This window comes from Chiloscyllium punctatum, chromosome 15 (assembly GCF_047496795.1).
Source record: "Chiloscyllium punctatum isolate Juve2018m chromosome 15, sChiPun1.3, whole genome shotgun sequence".
In the NCBI taxonomy this organism is placed as follows: domain Eukaryota; kingdom Metazoa; phylum Chordata; class Chondrichthyes; order Orectolobiformes; family Hemiscylliidae; genus Chiloscyllium; species Chiloscyllium punctatum.
The window spans coordinates 21,072,827-21,094,705 of NC_092753.1; the positions used below are offsets into that span (position 1 = coordinate 21,072,827).

Sequence of the window (21,879 nt, forward strand, 5' to 3'; positions counted from 1 at the left end):
TGCCACTTGTTTGCTCAAGCCTGGAAATTGTCCAGATCTTGTTGCATTTGAGCACGGACTGCTTCGGTATCTGAGAAGTCACAAATGGTGCTGAACACTGTTCAATCATTGGTGAACATCCCCACTTCTGACCTTCTGACAGAGGGAATGTCATTCATGAAGCAGCTGAAGATTGTTGGACCTAGGACATTACCCCGAGGCACTCCTGCAGAGATGCCCTGGAGCTGAGATGACTGACCCTCCACAACCACAACCTTCTTCCTTTGTGCCAAGTATGACTCTAACCACTGGAGTGTTGCCCCCGATACCCATTGATTACAGTTTTGCCAGGGCTCCTTGATGTCATACTCGGTCAAATGTGGCCTTGATGTCAAGGGCTGTCACTCTCACATTCTCTCTGGAATTCAGCTCTTTTTTCCATGTTCGAACCAAGGATGTAATGAGATTAGGAGCTGAGTGACCCTGGTGGAACCCAAACTGGGAATCACTGAGCAGATGCTGCTTGATAGCACTGTTGATGACCCCTTCCATCACTTTACTGATGATGGAGAGTAGACTGACTGGGCAGTAATTGGCCGTGTTGGATTTGTCCTGCGTTTTGTGTACAGACAGACCTAAGCAATTTTCCACATTGTAGGGTAGATGCCAGTGTTGTAACTGTACTGGAAGAGCTTGGCTAAGGGAGTGGCAAGTTCTGGAGCACAGGTCCTCAGCACTGTTGCTGGAATGTTATCAGGGCCCATTGCCTTTGCAGTATCCAGTGCGTCCACCTGTTTCTTGATATCACATGGAGTGAATCAAATTCGCTGGAGACTGGTATCTGTGATGCTGGGGACCACTGGAAGGTTGTTGCGAATCATCAGCCTTATCTTTTGCCCTGATGTGCTAGGCTCCTCCATCATTGAGGATGGGCATATTTGTTGAGCCTCCTCCTCCAGTGAGTTGTTTAATTGTTCACCACCATTCACAACTGGATGTGGAAGAACTGCAGAGCTTAGATCTAATTCGTTGGTCGTGGGATCACTTAGCTCTAACACTTGCTGTTTATGCCGTTTGGCACACAAGTAGTCCTGTTGGTATTTTCACTAGGTCGACATGTCATTTTTAGGTATGGCTGATGCTGCTGCTGTCATGCCCTCCTGCACTCTCTGTTGAACCATGGTTGATCCCCTGGCTTGATGGTAATAGTTGAGTGGAGGATATACCAGGCCATGAGGTTATAGATTGAGCTGGTGTACAATTCTGCTGCTGTTGATGGCCCATAGCACCTCGTGGATGCCCAGTCTTGAGCTGCTGAATTGGTTCGAAGTTTGTCCCATTTAGCATGGTGATCGTGCCAAGAAACACGATCGAAGTTATTCTCAATGTGAAGGCGGGATTTAGTCTCCACAAGGACAGTGGGCACTTGTACCTATACTGTCATGGACAGATGCTTCTGCAGCTGGCAGATTAGTAAGGATTTTTTTCCCTCTTGTTGGTTCTTTCACCACCTGCTGCAGACCCAATCTAGCAGTCATATCCTTTAGGACCCAACCAGTTTGATCGGTAATGCTGCTGCCAAGCCCCTCTTGGTGGTGGACATTGAAATCCCCCACCCAGAGTACATTTTGCATCCTTGCCACCCTCAGTGCTTCCTCCATTTGTTGTTCATCATGGAGCAGTACTGGTTTATCTGCCGAAGGAGGGCGGGACGTGGTAACCAGTAAGAGGTTTGCTTGCCCATGTTTAGCCTGAAGCCAAGAGACATCATGGGGTTTGGAGTCGATGTCAAGGACTGCCAGGGCAACTCCTCCCGATTGTATCCTCCTGTGTCGCCACTGCTGCTGGGTCTGTCCTGCTGGTGGTGTCTGGGGTATTATCTGTAATGTATGATTCTGTAAGAATGACTATGTTAAGCTTTGAGACAGCTCTTCCAATTTTGGCACTAGCCCCCAGATGTTGGTAAGGAGGACTTTGCGTCGTCAACAGGACTGCTTGTGTTTTTGCCATTTCTTTTCCTGTTCCAAGGTTGATGCTAGGTGGTCCATCCAGTTTCATTTCTTTGTTGTGACTTTCTAGTGATTGATACAACTAAGTGGATTGCTAGACTCTCAACTGCACTCTGAAAGCATCAGTCTGTGACATTTCAGGGGGCAGTTGAGAGTCAACCACATGGCTGTGGGTCTGGAGTCACATGTAGGCCAGACCAGACAAGGATGGTGAATTTCCTTCCCTGAAGGACATTACTGAACCAGATGGGTTTTTCCAACAATTGACAATGGTTTCATGGTCATCATTTTAAAAAAAAATTGAATTCAAATTCCCCATGTGTTGATGTAGTATTCAAACCCAGGTGCCCAGAACATTATTCTGGGTTTCTGGGATTAATAGTCAATAGTCAAATGGCCACTAGGCCATTGCTTACCCTTGATCATAGTGCTATCAAAGATCCTTATGTTGAGGATCACACCTCTGCTCACTGTTAAAGTGAGTCACCAATGGATTTGAACCTAGGTAAGAATAAACTGGGAGATTCAGGATTGAAGCAATTGTTTGTAGTTATGAAGAATCAGGATTGTAAAATACAGACACTTGAATATCAGACTTTCTGAAAATGTTTATAATAATTGTTGTTCGAAATGACTACATTAATCATAAGTGGAATCGGTAGGTGTTTTTAATAAACATTACAGTTTTAGTGTCAGTAATAAGGTTATTATTACAACTGCACATTATTTGTGTCATCAGTAGCGTTAATATTAAGCACTGTGCATTTTTAATAGTTCCTGCAATCACTTTTTTGACAAACACCAGGGGTTTCCTCTGATTCCTGTTACTTCTCGCTCTGATTCCCAGGCTGAAAGCTGTCAGGCTCTCAGTTTTCTGTGTCAAGGACTTCACCTCTGCCCTCGGAACTAACCAATCGCTGATGAATCTGAACCCGATGAATAATGTACTGGCGGATTCAGGAATGAAACTGGGGTCTGCAGTTCTGAGGAACGTGGCTTGTAAAATACAGAAACTGGGGTCATCTGTGAAGTGGTGTTTTAAAAATGCTGTATATCATTATTATTATGCATAATACTGTCATCAATAAACACTTTTTTTAAAAACTCTGACTCCTGATATTTTTCTCTCTGAACCCCAGACGATGGGGTGTCAGTCTCTCAGATTCTAGTATTGATAATCTTGCCTCCAATTTCAGCACATACTGGTCACTAATAGTTCTGAACCTGGCATCATATACTGTCACAGACAAATCTGTCCCCACAAGCTGTCAGCTGATAATGGTCTGAGGAGTATGCAACAGATCTGAAAAGTTTTGGGTTAGTTTACGTAATAAATAAAATTGGATTAAGTCAAGGTTATGGTCAATGCTATGAAGTATTAGCATAATAACTCCAGTTTTCCTGTATTTTACTCTTGTTCACTCAGTTTATTATTTTAATCTGTTTCAGACTGCAGGAGAATCTGTTCAGTCCATCTAGAAAGAGAGGCTCAGTGTTGCAACAGGAACCAGACCTAGGTTGTGTGTGACAGTATGAGCATTTCACTTTATAAGCTGCTCTCACCATGTGAATGTTGTTGCCTTATTTCCTGCCCCTTCCCTTTAAGCAGCTGCACTCCAGATTGAAATCCTGCTGGTTATTTCTGGGAAGGAGCCAGGATGATGCTGAGTCTGGCTGCAGTAGCATGCTGATAGTTGCACTCGATATTCCGGGGTTCATGCTCATGCTTGATGTTCCTTCCAGGAAGGGAACCGGATTGGAGACAGGATCTGTAGGTGGACCCACCATCAGAAAGGGCCCACCAGCAAATACCCGGAGTTACTCAGAGATCGAGAGAGAGCAGCCTTGTTGGCAGGTTTCTGAGATTTATGTAGCCAGGATGGATCAGCAGACCGAAAGAAGAAATGGGGCATGTGCCGAATGGGCGTGCTGCTCCTTGGTATGAAGGAGCATTGGCACTGTTTAATGACTTGGTTTTATGCAAGGGAAATCATGTCTCATAAACTTGATTGAGATTTTTCAGAAAATAATCAAGAAGATTAATGAGAGACAGTGTGGTAGACATTGTTTACTTTGACTTTAATAAAGCTTTTGACAAGGATCCGCATGGTAGACTAATTAGTAAAGTTGGATCATATGGGATTCAGGGTGAATTTGTCAAACGGATACAAAATTGGCTTAACAACAGGAGACCGAGGGTGATAGTGGAGAGTTGTTTTTTCGGACTGGAGGCCAGTTACCAGCAGTGTTTCACAGGAATCGGTACTGGGTCCACTTTTGTTTGTCATTTAAATAAATGATTGTGATGAGAATATAGAAGGCATGATTAGTACGTTTGCACGTGACAGTGGACACTGAGAAAGGTTATCCAAGGCTACAAAGAAATCTTAATCAAATGGGTCAATGCACTGTGGACTGGCAGACAGTTTAATTTGGATAAATGCATTTTGGTAAAACAAACATGGTCAGGAATTACACAATTAAAAGTAGGGTCTTAGGTAATCTTGTAGAACAGAGAGACCTAGGGATTCAAGCACATAACGTTTTGAAGTTTGTGTCCCATAGAGACAAGGTGGTTAAGCACCCTGTTTAGCACGCTTGCCTTCATTGCTCCTTTGAGTATAGGAGTTGGGATGTCATGTTAAGGTTATACAGGATGTTGGTGAGGCATCTTCTGGAGTACTGTGTCCATTTCTGGTTCCCTTGTAATAGGAAGAATATTATTAAACTTGGGACGATACAGAAAAGATGCACCAGGTTGTCGCTGGAATGGAGGGTTTGAGTTATATGGATAGGCTGCGACTTTTTCGACTGGATTGAGGGGTGACCTTACAAAGAGGTCTATAAAATCATGAGCGGTATAGATTGGGTGCCTTTTCCCTAGGGTGGGAATTTCAAAGACATGAGAGGCACGCTTTTAAGCTGAGAGGAGAAAGAGTTTTTTTAAAAAAGTTGCCTCTCATGTCTTTTTTTAGAGTGTTTCATTTGTGGAATGAACTTCCAGAGGAAGTGGTACATGCGGGACAGTTACAACATGTAAAAGACATTTGGGTAAGTACATGAATAATGAATGTTTAGAGGGATATGGGCCAAGCATATGGAATGTGGGACCAGTTTAGTTTAGAAACATGGTTAGCATGAACTAGTTGGGCTGAAGGGTCTGTTCCCTTGTTGAATGACTTTATGATTCCTCTGCCTATGGTTCTTGCATTAGCAAGGGAACCAGACTGGCATCATTGTGAAAATTAACATCTTGTACTTAGCAGACTTAATTTTGAAACAGATCGACCTGAGGATGCAAACCTGAGGAAGCAGGGACCAGTGAATAGATCTCATGTTTGCTGTACTCCTGTGGTATTGTGCAGTGACATGCACCTAGAAATGTTTCTGAACAGGATGTAATTTGTAATATAATGAATGATTTCTGATGCCATCAGAATAACTGAGCCATCGGTTTTTTCTCACTCATTGTGTTATTTTCTTCACAATTAATTGTGTTGTTTAAATCACAGTTATCCAGCAACTTTAACTTTTAAAATTAATTGTTGATATACTCAATATGTAATTTATTACAATTTCATAGAAACCCTACAGCATGGAAGCAGGCCATTCGGCCTATGGATTCCACACCAACCTTCTGAACAGAATCCCACCCATCCCTGTAATGCCACATTTTCCATGGCTAATCCACCAAGCCGATGCATCCCTGGTCACCGTGGACAATTTAACATGGCCAATCCACCCAGCCTGCACATCTTTGGACTGTGGGAGGAAACCTACTTAGACATGGGGAGCATGTGCAAAGTCCATGCAGATAGTCACCGGAAGCAAGAATCGAACCCAGGTTCCTGGTGCTGTGAGGCAGCAGTGCTCGCTACTGAGCCACTGTGCTATCCATGCTCATTATGTTCGTGTGTTAATTAAATATTGCCAGTTGACAAGATGTTGTCTGACTTGTTTAAAACATTTGACAAGAAAGATTAAACAGATTTGTGTAGAAGCTTGTGGGGATTTGAATTGAGGATGGGTAAAGCTTACGTATATAATGCAGTTTTGATTTTTCACAAGATGATTCAACAGAACAATCTTAGACATTATTCACTTTTAGGTTGGGAGGAAAAGCACACAAAGTTCCATAGTGATGGTGTATCGTGAAGAGGTAAAGGTTAAATTAAGAAGGCGTCAAGTACAAGAACTGGCAAATCATGTTGCAGCAATATAAAACCCTTGTTTTATATATTCCAGATTTGGAGTATTGTGTGCATTTTTTACAGTCACTCTACCAGAAGGATGTGGAAGCTTTGGAAGGAGTGCAGAGAAGGTTCACAGGATGTTGCCTGGTCTCAAGGGCATTGGCTATGACAAAAGGTTAAAAAGACTAGGATTGTTTGCACTGGAAGGACGGTGGCGAAGAAGAGATCTGATCAAGGTCTACAAAATTATGAGAGGCATAAGTAGAGGCTTTTCCTCGGGTCGAAGTTTCAAGGTGAGAGGGGGAAATGTTTAAGGAAGATGTGCGAGGGAAGCCTTTCATGCCGAGAGTGGTAGGAGCCAGAAGAGGTGGTGGAAGTAGGGGCATTGGCAACATTTAAAAAGCATCTGGATAGTCACATGAATAGGGAGGGAATAGAGGGATATAGACAGAATAAGGGTAGAAGGTTTGTTTGTTAGCTTAGTTAGGGCATGATGATTGGCGCAGGCTTGGAGGGCTGAAAAGCCTGGTCCTGTGCTTTCCTTCTCTTTTGTTCTTTGTTCTAAATCTTCTCCCTTGCCATGTATTTGTTGGAACCTAACAGGATTTATAATACACAGTCCTCTGTTTCAGAAAGAAGTGTCACTGGTGAACCAAAACTAACATTGATATGAAATGTAAATCCATCTGCATGACTGAGCCATGTTACAGATATCAAGGAATGATCAGGTATGTAAGGATAATGTACAAAAAGATCTACAGGATATGGTCTGGACCAAGACTCCAGTTTCAGTCCTGGGAACTGACCCAGTATCTGGTGACACATTAAGTAGGACATGGTTGAACGGCAGGTGCCCAGCTACAAATCTAGGGCTCAGGCTCTCCAGCGAGGAGAAGAATACAGAAATAGAGAACATTTACAGCACAGAAGGAAGCCATTTGGCCCAAAGCATCAGTCCAGATTGGAAAAGGGGTGGAGCCCCTGTCTAACTTTCCAGCTCTTGGTCTGTAGGTTGTGATCTCTCAGGTGTGTATCTGAGGTTTTATATAACTGTGATAAGAATTACCACACTTTCAAATAGTGTTCCTAACACCCACTGCCCTCTGAGTATAACACACCCTGGTAGCATGGTGGCTCAATGGCTCGCACTGCTTCCTCACAGCACCAGGGACCCAGATTCAATCCTAGGCTCAGGTGACTGTCTGTGTGGAGTTTGCATGTCCTCCCTGTGTCTGTGTGGGTTTCTGCCCACAACCCGAAGATATGCAGACCAGGTGAATTGGCCATGCTAAATTGCCCGTAGTGTTCAGTGAAGTGTAGGTTAGGTGCATTAGAGTGATGGGGAATGGGTTTGAGTGGGATACTATTCAGAGGGTCAGTGGTAGACTTATTGGGACAAAGGGCCTGTTTCCATACTGTCAGGATTCTAATTCTAATTCGTAAAGAATCATCTGTGCCTGTCCTCTAATTTTGTACATTATTGTCCCTGATTATCAACCTCTCTGATAACAGAATAGGTCTTTCCTATAGACTGCAGCCAGACCTGAATAATTATTTACACTTCAGTGTCCTCTATTCACAAGAACACAACTTCAGCCTGTCAACCAAGACAAGGCAAGTAGAGGAGGAGATCTCCAAGCACATCTCATTTACAACTTGTGATGGTACTGTGACTTTAAGATGAATTTATATAGTGAATGGCAGAACCCTTAGGAGTATTGATATGCAGACGGATTTCCGTGTGCAGGTCCATAGATCACTAAAGATGACAATGCAGCTGGATAAGATAGTAATAAAGGCCTATGGCATGCTTGCCTTCATTGGAAGGGGCACTGAATATAAGGACAGGAAAGTTATGCTGCAGCTTTATAGAACTTTAGTTAGGTTGCATTGGAAGTTTTGCGTACAGTTCTGGGCACCATACTACCAGAAGGATGTGGATGCTTTGGAAAGAGTACAGAAAAGTTTTACAGGATATTGCTTGGTATGTGGCATTTTAACTATGAAGAAAGGTTGGATAGACTAGAATGCAGGAGGTTGAGAGGCAACCTGACTGAAGTTTATAAGATTGTGAATGGCATGAATAGAGTGCAAAGTATGAGGCTTTTTCACAGGGTGAAGGAGTCAATTTCTAGCGGACACAGGTTCAAGGTATGGGATGAGGGAGGAATTTAAAACAGATATGCGAGGCAAATTGTTCACACAAAGGGTAGTGAGTGCCCGGAACACACTGCCAGAGGAGGTGGTGGAAACAGACACATTAGCAGCATTCAAGAAGCACCTGGATGAAGACATGAATAAGAAGGGAATTGTAGGATACTGATCCTTAAATGAAGACAGTTTTAGTATGGAAGGGCAAAATGTGTTGGTAGGCCGAAGGGCCTGTTCCTGTGCAGACTTGTTCAGTTGGCATTTAGAGTTGCCTAGTGAAGCTGGTGTAGATACAGCTCCCTCTACGCTACAGCAAAAAGCCCAAGGTCTGTCCCTGCTGCTCGATTGTTCTGGTGTTCCTTTCTCCTGGTCTGGAAGGGAGATATTCCATGAGAAAAATCTGTTGCATTGAATTTGCCCTCGCCTAGGGTGTGTTTATGAGATGCTGCTATATTGGAATAGTCGATGATTAGTAATTAAACATATTATTTTATCAGGTTTTACAATAGAGTTATGCCAATTCTTCTTTTGTATCATTTTATTTAACTGTATTATAACAATAAACATGTTTTGCTTAAAGCCCTATGTGGACCAATTGAATCACATCTGGAATGCAGTACATTATACTTGCCTTCAAATAAGGTAGTAATTCGGGTCGAGGCTATGTCTTTGATATATTTTGAGGGGGTTTGGTCTGGTTCATAACAAATCGATATTCAGTCCTGAATACTAGGGAGAATGATGGTGCAACAGGGGGTGCAGCCGGAGATGATGCCTCAGTTGAGTTATCACTAGACTATTATCCCGGCTCAGTCTGGCCTGCCGACGGACACAGACATTTATGCTCAGTGTTCCTGGGTTTGGGTGTAAAGTATCCCAGATTCCCACTCAGTATCAGTGCAATGACGATACCTTGAATCCATTTATGGCAAAGATAAATAATACAGGACTTATTCAACTGGAGCAGGTCCCACCATCTGATCGAGCCAAGTACCCACTATCTGTGTCTCAGAGAATTCTCCGCTCAGACTAGTGGGGTCATTACACAAGTGAAAATGCACAAACTGATAGTGAGAATGCTACTGTTCTACATTGGTGATTGGTTCATCAACAAGTCACAAACATTCTGCGTTTCTGGTATCAACAGGAGAATATATAATGGAAATTAAAGTCTATGTACTTGTTACAGATTTGAGCATTAAATAAAATCACTTCTGTGACCTCTAAATAGGAGTTAAAAATCACACAACACTAGGTTATAGTCCAACAGGTTTATTTAGAAGCACTAGGTTGTGGAGAATAAGGTTGTAAGACACAGTTTATAGCAAAAGTTTACAGTGTGATGTAACTGAAATTATATATTGAAAAAGACCCAGACGTTTGTTAAGTCTGTCATCTGTTAGAATGACCATGTTAGTTTCACTTATTTCATATGTAAATTGCAAAACCTTTTTTAAAAAGTTACATTCTCAAGTGCACTTTAACAACTGGTGTCATGTCGGCCCAGATAAGGTCTTGAAGGTGTAAACTCCCTGTGAGGCTGTCTGTGCCACAATGGTCAAACTGATTCTAATCTAAAAAACATATTTACAGAATCTTACATGGATTCACGCAGTGTTTGAGAAAAGTAAAATGTAATTCTGCAAGTACAACTTCACCCCACAAACTTATATGTGTATGTGTGCATGTGGTGGGTGGGGGTGGGGGGCGGGTTATGAGTGTCTGTGGGAGGGTGTGTGTATCCAAATCACTCTAAACATGAGATTATGAAAGCACTAAACATGCTGAAGAATATAGAGACTGATGAATGCATTTGTTGTTAGCTGTAGTCATGTGCGTTTGTTCCTGTGGTTTATGCTTGGGAATGTCTCCGAATTGTTAACACTTTGAACCATCACACACCATTGTTGCCTGCATTTCCCTTTGCTGGGCACTTGCACAAAACACACACACACACAGTCTCATGTGTATTTCCCTTTGTGTGAATATCACACTGACCATAGTGTATTTCTGTCCCACGTCTCTTCAAATACAACAGAGCTCCTAACACTAATGAGAGCCTGATATTTCATTTCTTGAACAAATTTGTGCTGATTTGTCTTATAAACTTGCTTTCTGCTGCTTTAAGTTTGAAGCTGCAGCTTTTTGCCTGGTATGACATCCAGCTTTCTGATTCTTGTTGGAGGAGGATTCATCTGACGTAAGTGAAGTATTCCATCACTGCGTTGACTTACACCTTGTAGATGTGGGAAAGAGTTTGTGGATTTAAGAGGCAAATACTTACTCACACACAAATATCTGAAGGATTCTATCAAAAATAAGAAATCTACATACTAAAAATTAAAATAAAAAGCCTTATAATAAGATATTGAATCACAGATTAAAAGTAATGTCCCAGAATCCAGCATTTCTATTCTTGAGCTAGTTGTTTCACAACAGCAGTGCAGGCAGTATTGTTCAATATGGAGATGTGAGGAAATGATGGTATATTGATATTCTCACCACATCAATACTCGCGAATCCTACATTAATGCTTTGGGGACATGGGTTCAAATCCCACCATGGTAGATGGCATAATATAAATTCAGTAAAAATCTGGAATAAAAAGCAAGTCCAAAATCAACCATGTAAATAATGCTGATTGTCATAGAAATCAAACACGTCTGGTTCACTAATGTTTATTTAGTAATGATTTGGAAATGCCAGTGTTGGACTGGGGTGTATAAAATTAAAAATCACACAACACCAGGTTATAGTCCAACAGGTTTAACTGGAAGCACTAGCTTTCGGAGCGCTGCTCCTTCATCAGGTTTATTTCATAGTCATCCTTATCTAGCCTGGCCTACAAGTCACTAAAGACCCACTGCAATGTAGCTGACTCATAACTACCCTATGGGCCTAGTCAGTAACATTTACACTCCCTGTAAAGGAATATAAATCTTATACCTCCTAGCTTCTGGAGTAGAGTCAATGAGGGGCCACTTGTGGTGCAGTGTGAGTGTCCTACCTCAAAGGCAGAAAACCCAAGTTTAAGTCCTCACTACTCCAGAGCTATGTCATAACATTACATTACCTAGAGGGTGGAAACAAGCTATTTGGCCCAACAAGTCCACACCGACCCACCGAAGCGCAACCCACCCAGACCCATTCCCCTACATTTACCCCTTCACCTAACACTACGGGCAATTTAGCATGGCCAATTCACCTAACCTGCACATTTTTGGATTGCGGGAGGAAACTGGAGCATCCGGAGGAAACCCACGCAGACACGGGGAGAATGTGCAAACTCCACACAGAGAGTCACCTGAGACGGGATTCGAACCCAGGTCTGCTGGCTCTGTGAGGCAGCAGTGCTAACCACTGTGCCACCCATTTTCTGTGTTCTTCCCACTTGATATTTGTGTGTTTGCTGAGGTAGGTGGTAACATTTCTGGTAATGTTTCTTAGTGGTTGGAATATGGGATCTGACTCGAAATGTTTGTTAATGGAATGCCAGGTTGAGTGCCAGACCTTCAGGAATTTCTGTGCATTTCTTTGCCATACGTCAAGGACATTTCTGAAACAAACACCAGACTACTCTGACCCCTAGGTATTATGGTAGCCCACAAATCAGCAATTACGCTACAACAGCTACTGATGAGCATAAAGGATCCCATACCTGCAACTAACAGAATCAACATTATATACAAAATACCATGGAAAGATTGCCACAAAAGGCACACTGGAAAAAAACTAGCCATCAGGATACATGAACACCAACTAGCCACCAAGATATATGATCAACTATCACTTGTGTCCATACACATGGACAAAGAAGGAGACCAATTTGACTGGGACACACGTACCTATCCACGGACAAGCTAAAGACATTGCATGGGAATCCCTGGAGGCCTGGCACCCAACCTAGAACTCCATGAACAAACATGTAGAATTATACCCCATACACCAACAACTAAGAAACAAAACCAGATATGAAACCACCCACCTCAGCAAACCGGGAGACATAAATAACAACCAGGACAGAACACCAACGCTTCACGGGAGATGGACTGATTATGTTACCTAATACGGTGTTGAAAAGTCTGCAAACAAACTTTCCAACAAGCAAGTCAACAACCTCTGATCCAAATCGTTTTGATGAACAGCAGTGGACCCAGCACCGAAACTTGCTGAACACCACTGGTTACCGGCCTCCAGTCTAAAAACAACTCTACAATCTTCCTCTGTTTTCTATTGTCAAGCTAATTTTGTATCCAATTGTATCCCATGTGATCTAACTATACTAATTAGTCTACCATGTAGAACCATATCAAAGGTTTTACTAAAGTCTATGTCAACAACATCTAATGCTCTACCTTTATTAATCTTTTTAATTACGTCCTCAAAAACCTCAATCAAATTGATGGGACACAATTTCCCAATCACAAAACCATACTGACTATCCTTAATCTGTCTTTACCTCTCCAAATGCAATGTATTTTATAATTTTATATTTATAAATATGATATTTTATAATCTCTTCAACAACTGGCTCGAAGGTAGAAGATAGTGTGCTGACGCATGATTGCCTTCAGATTGGGGGCCTGTGACCAGCAGTGTGCCACAAGGATCGGTGCTGGGTTCATTGCTTTGTGTCATTTATATAAATAATATGGATGTGAAGTGTCGTTAGTCAGTTTGCAGATGACCACAGAATTGGAGGTGTAGTGGACAGCGAAGAAGGTTACCTCAGATTACAACAGGATCTTGACCAGATGGGCCAATGGGCTTAGGAGTGGCAGATGGAGTTTAATTTAGATAAATGTGAGGTGCAGCATTTAGGAAAGGCAAATCAGGGCAGGACTTGTATACTTAACACTAAGGTCCTGGGGAGTGCTGCTAAACAAACAGACCTTGGAGTGAAGGTTCATAGTTCTTTGAAAGTGGAGTCGCAGGTAGATAGGATAGTGAAGGTGGTGTTTGGTCAGAGCATTGAGTAAAGGAGTTGGGAGATCATGTTGCGGCTGTACAGGACCTTGGTTAGGCCACTTTTGGGATACGGTGTGCAATTTTGCTCTTCCTGCTATAAGATGGATGTTGTGAAACTTGAAAGGGTTCTGAAAAGACTTACAAGGATTTTGCTAGGGTTAGAGAGTTTGAGCAAAAGGGAAAGGCTGAATGGGTGGGGCAATTTTCATTGGAGTATCTGAGGCTGAGGGGTGACCTTATAGAGGTTTATAAAATCATGCAGGGGCATGGATAGGACAAATAGACAAGGTCTTTTCCCTGAGATGGGGGAGCTCCAGAATTAGAGGGCATAGGTTGAGGGTGAGAGGGGAGATATTTAAAAGGGACCTAAGAGGCAACTTTTCCACATAGAGGGTGGTGCATGTATGGAATATGCTGCCAGAGGAAGTGGTGGAAGCTGGTACAATTACAACATTAAAAGGCACAGGATGAGCACAGGAATAGGAGGCATTTAGATGGATCTGGGCCAAGTGCTGGCAAATAGAACTAGATTAGTTTAGGATATCTGGTCAGCATGGATGAGTTGGACCGAAGGGTCTGTTTCTGTGCTGTACATCTCCATGACTCTATAACTCTACGTGGCACCGATGACAGATTCACTGGTCTATAGTTCCCTGGCTTCTCCTTAGAACCTTTCTTTAAATAAAGGCACATTAATCGACCTGCAGTCCTCTAGTGCCCCATAGATATCTATGGTAGGGGGCCCACAATTTCTTCTCTGTCTATCCACAACGTCCTGGGATACAGTTGATCAGGTCCCAGAGATTTATCCACCTTTATGTGTTTTTAAGATCTCCAGCACCTCCTCTTCTGTAATGTGGATTGTTTTCAAAACATCAATATTTATTCTCAGTTCTCTCGCCTTCATGTTTCTCCACAGTAAAAACTGGCACAAAATTTAGTATGCCTGCCATCATCTGTGGTTCCACACAAAGATAACCTCATCCATCTTTAAGGTGCCTTATTTTTTCCTTAGCTGCTCTTAACATATGTGTTGAATCTCTGGATTATTGTTAACCTTATCTGCCATGGCTATCTCATCTCCTTTTGTCCCCTGATTTCCCTCTTAATAATGGACCTATCTATCTCTCTTGAAATACTCTTCAAAGGATTCACTTGATCCCAGTTGTCTATACCTAACATATGCCTCCTTATACTTGTTCAAACAGAGCCTCAATGAAGGCAGCATTTGGTATACATGCCGTTATTGCATAGTGCATTGAGTATAGACTTTGGGAGGTCATGTTGCAGCTGTACAGGACATTTGTTAGGCCATTATTAAAATACTGTGCGCAATTCTGGCCTCCCTGCTATGAGAAGGATGTTGTGAAATTTGTAAGGGTTTAGGAAAGTTTTACAAGGATGTTGCCAGGATTGGAAGATTTGAGCTATAACGAGGTGGAATACACTGGGGCTATTTTCCCTGGAGGCTGAGGGGTGACCTTACAGAGGTTTATAAAATCATGAGGGGCATGAATAGGGTAAATACACAAGGTAATTTCCTCGGGTTGGGCGAGTCAAAAGCTTGAGGGCACAGGTTTAGTATGAGAGGGGAAAGATTTAAAAGGGGCAGTTTTTTCACGCAGAGGGTGGTGCATGTATGGAATGACATGCCTGAGAAATTGTTGGAGACTAGTACAATTACAACACTTAAAAGGCCTCTGGATGGGTATATGAATAAGAAGGGTTTAGAGGGATATGGGCCAAGTGCTGGTGAATGGGACTAGATTAATTTAGGGTATCTGGTTGGCATAGACGAGTTGGACCGAAGTCTGTGCTGTATGTCTCTGCGACTTTATGTCTTCATCCACTGTACCGGCATTTACCAGCTTTACTCTAACAGGAACATAATGGTGTCCAGAAAGAAAATCACTGCCAAGGTGCTGCAGGGATTAAAATCCCAAATTTGTGATGATTTTTGCATCCCCAGGATTAAGAGGCGATTGGTGAAATCTCTCATTTTCTGGAACAGTCTCAGTGGAATGGAATTTTTTTTAGTCACTTGTGGGATATGAGCATCACTAGCTGGCCAGCATTTATCACCAGTGCCCAGTGGCTCTTGAGAAGTTGGTGATGAGCTGCCTTCCTGAATTGCTGTAGTCCATGAGATATAGGTAGACCCCTCAGGGAGGGAAATCCATGATTTTGACCCAGCGACAGTGTAGGAATGGCAATATATTTCCAAGTAAGGATGGCGAGTGTCTTGGAGTGGAACTTGAGGGGTTGGGGTTCCATGTATCTGCTGCCCTTGTCCTTCTAAATGGAAATAGTCATGGATGTTTAGCTATCTACTAATCTGTCTCTTCACCTTCAGGGATCTGTGGGCAAGACCCCTGTTCCTCTGCGTTTCCTAGTGTCCTATCATTCACTGAGTACTCCCCTTGTCTTGTAACACAGGAACAGGAGATCATTCCGTTCCTCAATCCTGTTACACAGGAATAGGAAGGATACCAGTCAGTCCCCCAGCAGATAAGATCAGTGAGCTCAGAATAAACCTTGGCTGATGGGAGGGAGATGGAGCAATCTGGGATCATCTTGCTGTGTGTGAAGCCTGCACCCTCACCCCGCATCCCTTATGACAACCCGTGAAAAGAATGAGTTCTGAAGTCAGACAGAATCTTTTGCTTTATTTAGGAATCGAAAGGAACTTGTTGCGATGCCTTTGCCCCATCTCACCTTCGGTCCCAAATTCCCATGCATCGACTGGTACACTCTCCGTGGTTCGCTGAGGATCAGCCCACTGTCTTTTAGCGCAGAGCGGAATCGTTGGACCTACAGAGCACAGAGAGATGGAGATGAGATGAGTTTGTTCGCTGATAGCCCCTTGCTGCCCTCCCTCTCTCTACCCCACAGGGTAGCTGTCCCTTCTCTGCCCAATCCTGAGGCAGTGATTCTTCTCCTACTGTCAAGTCTACCCTCTTCTTCTGTAATACCTCTCCCAGACAACTATCCCTATGGGATTGTGATTCCTACCTCAATCGATGAGCCTAAAAAAATTCTGATTGTTTCCTCCTCCCCCACAAACTTTCTTTCATTATTCCAGGGTTTTGTGATTGCTATTTGGACTGACAAACTCCCATTTTTATCCCAGGTTAAAACTCAGTTTAGAAGATTGCGATACTGCAGACTTGAACTGTTTCCTGAGATGTAAGGGACAAGGAGAAGTTGTTATGAAGGAATTAAAGGCAACATTCCAATTAACTATACCTGGGAGAAAAAGGAGTCAAAGCAACATAAATAACCCGTTTCCAGGGTTAGCAAAGTTAATTGTTTGACAACCAGCTGTCTTGTGACCAATAGGTAATTAATATTCCCTGCATGTGGGATGTACTGAAGTGAAGGGGTTACTGGCACAACATGCAATGTTTTGAATAGAAAGTTGGCATCAAGTGTAACAAGGAACAGAAAAGCTACTCCCAATAAGAAGGCAATCCAAAGACTTGAATACTCCAGAATCAATATTGTGGATGAACAAATCTAAAGGAGCATCAATCATGTCACATCACAAGGCAGAAAATTCTAGAAGATTTCAGATTCAGGATTCCTCAGCAGCAGAACTCTGAAGAACGGCACTGTACAAGGATGATACCCTGGACATCCAAAGACAGACATTGTAGGTCGTAATCGTAGCTAAATTCCACCATGAATCAGGTAATACCCAAGCTGGGTTGTGAGGCCTAACTCGCTGACCGGAGGTCCTTATTTTGGCTGCCACGTGCAATAAAGATTAAGTACAGACTAACCTCAATTATCCGTATTTTGGATTATCCGAACAAGGTCTCAAGGTCTAATAAAAATATTACATCAAAGAGGTAGGTGAATTTGGATTGCCTGTACTGAAGAACATGTGAAAACACTGGCAAAATCAAAGAAACACAATCACCTCAAGCAACAATGAGTGGAGTTTTTGGTTTCACGTAAGGATTAGTTACACAGTCCTTTTCAAACGTGTGCTTTATTTCCGTCACTTTACTGGGCAGTTCTTGAAATAAATTGCCGAGAAAGTAAACATGCGCAAGGCAGTGCTTCTGATTTCCTACTGTGACACTGAGTTCACAGAAACTTGATAAATGCTCTTGTGATTGTAGAAGCTGTTCAGGACCTTGCTTAATGCAGGGATTTCATATATTTATGTGATGTTAAGGGTTTAAGTCCTTCTCAGTTTAACCTGCAATTTGCAGAATGCAAAGATTAGTTTGTTCAAATAGCAGACTAATCAAAATTATTGATTTAAACAAACTGTCTGGTAGAGCACTGCGATCCGAACGAAAAGGTGCTCGCCCAACTCATTCAGATAATAGAGGTTCCTCTGTTTTAAGACTGGATTGTCTTGGAGATTCCTTAGTAAGTAGCCAAATTAAAGGTAGCTTGTGGTAATTCACCCACAAGATCTAATTGAAGTTTGTAAGTTGCGAAAGGAGATTAACAAAGTAGACGCAGAGAAGATGTTTCCCCTTGTGGGGCAATGTAGGTTAAGAGGCTGAAAGATTTGGGTGGATGTACTGCAACATTGAGTAAAAGTTAAAATCAGATCGGCCATGAGCTTATTGAACGGCAGAGTAAGCTGGAGGAGCTGAGTGGCTTCCTTACGGTCCTCGTTCATATGAGAGGTCATCGTTTTAAGCTTAACATGTGGCACGTTTAATAACAGACATGACGAGGGTTGGTACCTGGGACTTCGATGTTGTGGCCATTACAGAGACGTGGGTAGAACAGGGACAGGAATGGCTGTTGCAGGTTCCAGGGTTTAAATGTTTTAGTAGGGTCAGAGATGGGGGTAAAAGAGGGGGAGGTGTGGCATTGCTTGTCAAGGATAATATTACAGCAGTAGAAAAGGTGATGGAGGAAGACTTGCCATCTGAGGTAGTGTGGGCGGAGGTTAGAAATAGGAAAGGTGAGGTCACCCTGTTCTGAGTTTTCTACAGGCCTCCTAATAGTCCGAGAGAAGTAGAGGAAAGTATTGCTAGGATGATTCAGGAGAAGAGTGAAAGTAGCAGGGTGGTTGTTATGGGGGTCTTTAACTTCCCAGATATTGACTGGGAAAGCTATAGCTCGAGTTCGTTAGATGGGTCGGTGTTTGTCCAATGTGTGCAGGAGGGTTTCCTGACACAATATGTAGACAGGCCAACAAGAGGTGAGGCTATACTGGATTTGGTTCTCGGTAATGAACCAGGCCAGGTGTTAGACTTGGAGGTAGGTGAGCACTTCGGGGGCAGTGACCACAACTCGGTGACTTTTACTCTCGTGATGGAGAGGGATAAGTGTGCACTGCAGGCCAACAGTTATAGCTGGGGGCAGGGAAATTATGATGCGGTGAGGCATGACTTAGGATGCGTGGATTGGAAAAATAGGCTTCAAGGGAAGAACACAAATGATATGTGGAGATTGTTCAAGGAACAGCTAATGGGTGTCCTTGATAAGTATGTACCAGTCAGGCAGGGAGTAAAGGGTCTTATGAGGGAGCCGTGGTTTAATAAGGAATTGGAATCCCTTGCGAAAGGGAAGAGGGCGGCCTATGTAAAGATGAGGCGTGAAGGTTCAGTTGGGGCGATTGAGAGTTATAAGGTAGCCAGGAAGGATCTAAAGACAGAGCTAAGAGCAGCGAGAAGGGGTAATGAAAAGTCCTTAGTTGGTAGGATTAGGGAAAACCCAAAGGCTTTCTACAGGTATGTCAGGAATAAAAGGATGACTAGGGTAGGTATCGGTCCAGTCAAGGATAGTAGTGGGAAGTTGTGTGTGTGGAGGTGGAGGAGATTGGTGAGACACTGAATCAAAACTTTTCGTCAGTATTCACTCAGGAACAGGACATTGTTGCCGATGTGAATATTGAGTCACAAGTGATTAGAATGGATGGCCTTGAGGTACGTAGGGAAGAGGTCTGGGGAATACTGGAAAGGATGAAAATAGATAAGTCCCCTGGGCCTGATGACATTTATCCTAGGATCCTCTGGGAAGCTAGGGAGGAGATAGCGGATCCATTGGCCTTGATTTTTATATCGTCATTGTCTACGGGAATAGTGCCAGAAGACTGGAGGATAGCAAATGTGGTCCCCTTGTTCAAGAAGGGGAGCAGGGATAGCCCGAGTAACTATAGGCCAGAGAGTCTCACTTCTGTTGTGTGCAAAGTCTTAGAGAGAATTGTAAGGGATAGGATTTAATGAACATCTGGATAGGAATAATGTGATCAAGGATAGTCAGCATGGTTTTGTGAAGGGCAGGACGTGCCTCACAAACCTTATTGAATTCTTTGAGAAGGTGACCAAGGAAGTGGACGAGGGTAAAGCAGTAGATGTGGTGTATATGGATTTTAGCAAGGCGTTCGATAAAGTATCCCATGGCAGGCTAATGCAAAAACTACGGAGATATGGCATTAAGGGTGCATTAGAGGCTTGGATTAGGAATTGGCTGGCTGGAAGGAGACAGAGGGTAGTAGCTGATGGTATAGTTCATCTTGGAGCGCAGTTACTAGTGGTGTTCCAGAAGGATCTGTTTTGGGACCATTGCTGTTTGTCATTTTTATAAATGACCTGGAGGAGGGGCTTGAAGGCTGGGTGAGCAAGTTTGCGGATGACACAAAAGTCTGTGGAGTTGGGGACAGCGAAGAAGGATGTGGCAGGTTACAGCGCGATATAGATAAGTTGCAGACCTGGGCAGTAAGGTGGCAAATGGAATTCAATGTAGCTAAGTGTGAAGTCATTCACTTTGGTAGGAGTAACAAGAAGATGGATTACTGGGCTAATGTTAGACTACTTGGTAGTGTGGATGAACAGAGGGATCTTGGTGTCCATGTACACAGATCTTTGAAAGTTGCCACCCAGGTAAATAGTGCTGTGATGAAGGCATATGGTGTACTGGGCTTTATTGGTAGAGGAATTGAGTTCCGGAGTCCTGAGGTCATGTTGCAGTTGTATAAGACTCTGGTGTGGCCTCATCTGGAGTATTGTGTGCAGTTTTGGTCGCCATACTATAGGAAGGATGTGGAGGCATTGGAACGAGTGCAGAGAAGGTTTACCAGGATGTTGCCTGGCATGGTAGGAAGATCATATGAGGAAAGGCAGAGGCACTTGGGACTTTTCTCATTGGAGAAAAGAAGGTTTAGGGGAGATTTGATAGAGGTGTACAAGATGATTAGGGGTTTAGATAGGGTTGACAGTGAGAACCTTTTTCCGCGTATGGAGTCAGCTGTTACTAGGGGACACAGCTTTAAATTAAGGGGTGGTAGGTATAGGACAGATGTTAGGGGTAGATTTTTTACTCAGCGGGTTGTGAATTCATGGAATGCCCTGCCAGTTGCAGTGGTGGACTCTCCCTCTTTATGGTCATTTAAGCGGGCATTGGACAAGCATATGGAGGTTATTGGGCTAGTGTAGGTTAGGTAGGCTTCGGTCGGCGCAACATCGAGGGCCGAAGGGCCTGTACTGCGCTGTATTTTTCTATGTTCTATGTTCTCATAAGGGGATTTGCTTCTCCAGAGTGTGATAGTCACTGAATAAATTTGAGGTGGTAGACAATTTTTTAGTCAGTAATGGTTTCAAGACAGTGGGCAGGACTGTGGAGTTGAGGCCGGATGCAATCAGCCACAATCCTGTTTAAGTGAGTCACCCATCTTTCCTCCTAAACTAATCAGGACCCTCATTCTCTTAAAGTTCTCGGGACTTACCGACTCTGCCCGGTATTCCCAAGGGATAGCCCGGAATTGGAGGTAGCCAATCCCGGCCTCAAGGCAGCGTTGAGCTAGCACACGGCCCACAGTCTCGGCTGCAGTGACGTCCCGGGTGCTGTATAGGTGCTTCTTGATGGACCACTCTTGGGTCGAAGCTGAGATGACCACCTCGCCCTGACTGCTTGCTGCCTCCACACAGGCTGTGACGTGCCTCTGGCTCTTCCTGAAACGCAACCTGGCATCAAGCAGTAGAGAGACAGAAAAATCAATGACAAAGGAAATGAGAGATATCAGCAGCAAATCATCCTGTGAGGCACCACTTACCACAACTGCACTCCCCTGCCTTCTTCAATCGTCTTTGTCACTTCATCAAAAACTCAATTAAGTTGGTGAGATACCATTTCTCATGCACAAAACCATGTTGACTATCCCTAATAAGTCCTTGGCTTTCCAAATGCACATAGATCCTATCCCTCACAATCCCCTCCAACAACTTACCCACCACTGACATCAGTTCCCTGGCTTTTGCTTACTACCTTTCTTAAATAATTACACCACATTAGCCACCCTCCAATCTACTGGCACTTCATTCGTGGCTATCGATGATACAAATATATCAGCAAGGGACCCAAAAATCACTTCCCATACTTCTGAGGCGTTAGATAAAGTCCTTGGGATTACAGGAATGAAATGGGATCAGGGAACCGGGTTGGCTGATCAGCCATGATCACATGGATTGTTAAAAGGGGTAAACAGCCTCCTCCTTTGCTTATACTGTATGTTTCTATGAGCCCTGTGTGACCTTATTTCTAAGTCAATGAATGCGAACATGGCGCTACAGCTAGCAATTTGGAAAACAAGTAGTCCTTTGGCCTTT

The 21,879-nt window shown here is 43.2% G+C and overlaps 1 long non-coding RNA gene across 1 annotated transcript; it reads right to left on the minus strand.

Moving 5' to 3' along the window:
• Positions 1–15,946: 15,946 nt before the first annotated feature.
• On the minus strand, positions 15,947–21,543 carry LOC140486112 (uncharacterized). Its single transcript, XR_011962524.1, has 2 exons — positions 21,000–21,543; positions 15,947–16,111 (listed from the first exon to the last, which is right to left on the minus strand). It is a non-coding gene; the product is annotated as an uncharacterized lncRNA (long non-coding RNA).
• Positions 21,544–21,879: the final 336 nt, after the last annotated feature.